We start from the raw sequence: 4,731 nt of genomic DNA on the forward strand, positions 1-4,731 counted from the left end.
CCCGTGTGTCTAAGCCGTGTCAAAAAAGAGCATAGCTACTGACTTGATCACATGCCTACAAGACACGCCCGTGTGCCTTGGCTATGGTCGAGCCTGATTTGGGCCACACAGCTAGCGACATGCCCGTGTGCTTTGGCCATGTTCGGGCCTGACTTACAATTGTAGGGTACCCTAGGGACACAGGGCCCTGTAACAAAGTCGTATGTCGCACACGACTGAGACACACACCCGTGTCTCTGCCCGTGTGGACAAAAATAGGCCATTTAAATAGCCAATTTGCCACCCCAAATTTGGGTCAACCTACAAGCAAAGAAACAAGCATATATGCATCACCATTTCAGCCAATTTTATGCCAAAACATTCATCATTTATATCATAACAATATCAACCATTTTCCTACTTATAAACCTTACCAATTCATGCCAACATAAGATAAGATCATACCAAAACATTTCCTTCCATACATCATTCAATCTCAAACTAAACTTACCAAAACTTACCTACTAAAACTGTAACACCCCTATCCCGTAACCGTCGCCAGAATAGGTAAGGGGCATTACCGGACTTGTAACTCATGTCAGAACAGTAAAATTTTGAACTTTTTCTTAAAATAAAGATCGTTCGTTTAAATAAGTACTAAGCACAACCAGAGGTAAAATTTAAACTTCACTAAGTAAACATTCAAAAGATGCCATTTTCGCATGGCTTATATACATTAACCAAAAATATTCTTCCGCCACTAGTCTATTCTATACATGCCATAAGATAATCCAAAACGTAGCAGTACCAAACAATGGATAGTGATAGTGTGACTAGTTGCTGATGATCCCCGAGCCTGTAGCTTCCAAATGAGATCTATAAAACAGAGGAAACAGAGTAAACGGAGTAAGCATTACAATGCTTAGTAAGTTTTAAGCAGTGTCAACAGATAACAATCTAATTATAACATAGTTGTTCGTATATTTTATTTCACTCTTCCTTCGGGCATTCCATCCCTTTTCCGAATATGCACATCTCATCATATACAATAGGCAGATAAACTTTCACATAAAAGTGAGCTCATGTGACATAGATATATCGTATGATTTCACATAACCTTTCACACTGATCCGATGTCACATAATCATAGGAATAGTCTCATAGATTGTTCTCGTATGCATCACATAACTACCTTATGATTTAGTGCAAATCAAGCTCACATATAAACTTGCAGTACATACCTGTTTAACCTTTCGCATTGAATATATTTAAGAAATTCTTATTACGAAGTCTTATAGCTTTAACCTCTACTCAGATTATCGGCGAGACCTTTAGCTCGGACGAAATCTCCACACGAAGTTATCGGGTCTTACCCGGACAAAATCTCCACACGTAGTCATCGGGTCTTACCCGGGCAAAATCTCCACACGTAGTCATCGGGTCTTTAGAGCCCGGATATAGTACGAGCACGAAGCTTACGGACATTAATCAGTGATAATATTCTCGCATAAAGCCTGCGGGGTTTTAACCCGGATATAGTACTGACACAAATGCCCTTCGGGACTTATCACATTTATACACTTTCACATCCATCACGTTGGCCACTCGGCCCTATCACATATATACACTTTCACATTCATCACATCGGCCATTAGGCCTTACCACATATATACACTTTCACATTCATCACATCGGCCATTAGGCCTTATCACATATATACACTTTCACATTCATCACATCGGCTATTAGGCCTTATCACATATATACACTTTCACATTCATCACATCGGCTATTAGGCCTTATCACATATATACACTTTCACATTCATCACATCGGCTATTAGGCCTTATCACATATATACACTTTCACATTCATCACATCGGCTATTAGGCCTTATCACATATATACACTTTCACATTCATCACATCGGCCATTAGGCCTTATCACATATATACACTTTCACATTCATCACATCGGCTATTAGGCCTTATCACATATATACACTTTCACATTCATCACATCGGCTATTAGGCCTTATCACATGTATACACTTTCACATTCATCACATTGGCCATTCGGCCTTATCACATGTATACACTTTCACATTCATCACATCGGCCATTAGGCCTTATCACATATATAGACTTTCACATTCATCACATCGGCTATTAGGCCTTATCACATATATACACTTTCACATTCATCACATCGGCCATTAGGCCTTATCACATATATACACTTTCACATTCATCACATCGGCTATTAGGCCTTATGACATATATACACTTTCACATTCATCACATCAGCTATTAGGCCTTATCACATATATACACTTTAACATTCATCACATTGGCCATTCGGCCTTATCACATATATACACTTTCACATTCATCACATCGGCCATTAGGCCTTATCACATATATACACTTTCACATTCATCACATCGGCTATTAGGCCTTATGACATATATACACTTTCACATTCATCACATCAGCTATTAGGCCTTATCACATATATACACTTTAACATTCATCACATTGGCCATTCGGCCTTATCACATGTATACACTTTCACATTCATCACATCGGCCATTAGGCCTTATCACATATATATACACTTTCACATTCATCACATTGGCCATTCAGCCTTATCACATGTATACACTTTCACATTCATCACATCGGCCATTAGGCCTTATCACATATATATACACTTTCACATTCATCACATTGGCCATTCGGCCTTATCACATGTATACACTTTCACATTCATCACATCGGCCATTAGGCCTTATCACATATATATACGCTTTCACATTCATCACATTGGCCATTCGGCCTTATCACATGTATACACTTTCACATTCATCACATCGGCCATTAGGCCTTATCACATATATATACGCTTTCACATTCATCACATTGGCCATTCGGCCTTATCACATGTATACACTTTCACATTCATCACATCGGCCATTAGGCCTTATCACATATATATACGCTTTCACATTCATCACATTGGCCATTCGGCCTTATCACATGTATACACTTTCACATTCATCACATCGGCCATTAGGCCTTATCACATATATACGCTTTCACATTCATTTAAATATACTTCACATACCACATATACTATCATGTACAGACTTGGTCTTGGCCGAATCTACATCCATCACTTTCCAATGAATAATTCAATTTTACGCCATACTATCATTTCATATTCGAATACTCATAAGCTTACAATATCATGATTTAGAATTCAAGTATGGGTTTAATCAATAGCTTATGAGCAACTAAAACAAGTTTATCAAGGTTTACAACACAATCTCAAATTCAGCACAAGCTGTTTTTCCTGAGCAATAGTCACTAAATTATTTATAACTGGAGCTACAAAACTCCAAATCACTTTCCGTTAATTTTTCCTGAATATAGACTCATATATCTTCCATTCATAAAATTTCCAGAATTTTAGGTTTGGCCAATCAATACCAGATCTTTCTTAAAGTTTCCCCTGTTTCACTGTTTGACTAATCTGACCACTCTTCACTACGAATCAAATTTCTCATTTTACAGAATTCAAAATGTGTTGTATTTGATTTCATTTGAAACTAGACTCATTAAGGAGTCTAAGCATATAAATTTTATCTTATAACCATTTTTGTACAATTTATAATGATTTTCCAAAAACAGAATAGAAGATTTCAGAGTCATTCTAACACTATCCCACACAACTTTAAATATCTCTTTATATGAGATTTCTTTGCTTCCACGGTCTCTTTTATAAGAAACTAGACTAAATAAGCTTTGATTACATATTTTATTCAGCCTTTAACTCAACTCCCACAATTTATGGTAAATTTTCCAAAACACGCTACTGCTGCTGTCCCTTGCAGATTTATACAATTTACTCTGTAAAGTTCTCATTCACATATTTAAAACATAATATCATATATGCCGTTTTCCATATCATTCTTCATTATAACTAAACTTATATGCTAGAAACTTACCTTAAAAGTTGTCGACGACTATAATTCTACGGCTATTCGCTTAGTTTTGTCGTCCCTTTTTCCGACTTTTGTCCTTGATGCTCTTGAGCTAATGATTAACAAATTTACAAATTAAAAAAAATTCTACCATGACGATTATAGCCGAATAACATAGACTAAGAAATTAATGTACATATAAAATGTATACATATATAATTAGCTCAACCTTCAATAATTCAATTTGCTAATTAAAACATAGAAATTTATAACCAATTCAAAATTCCTTAACAATGGCCGAATATCAAAAGGGCTATCAAAGGACATCATCAACTAACTAACAAGCATCAATTGTAATTCAAAACTTAGGTTCGCATTTGGCCCAAGCAAACTTCATTTCAATTATGCCACTCTTAAACTTATCCATAATACCCTAAGTTCATTTAGTAGCTAGGCAACAATTATACAAAAACAACAAGCATTTAGCAACAATGTACTTAACCAATTCCTTAAGCATACATTCGGCAATATACATATATATTAATGACTAAAACACTTAGGCCAATTCTAAATCATCCACAAATCTTCATGCTTACATGCCATAACCGTATGGTTCTTATCACACTTGGACCACAATATGCATAAATTTCACAAATTCTAATTAATATCATAGGCTCAATTTCGGCTAACACTCATTTAAATACTTACAATTTAGCACTAATTTAGCATTTCAACATAGCCGATTGTCATTAAGCAATTTAGCCACA

This window comes from Gossypium hirsutum, chromosome A13 (assembly GCF_007990345.1).
Source record: "Gossypium hirsutum isolate 1008001.06 chromosome A13, Gossypium_hirsutum_v2.1, whole genome shotgun sequence".
NCBI lineage: Eukaryota > Viridiplantae > Streptophyta > Magnoliopsida > Malvales > Malvaceae > Gossypium > Gossypium hirsutum.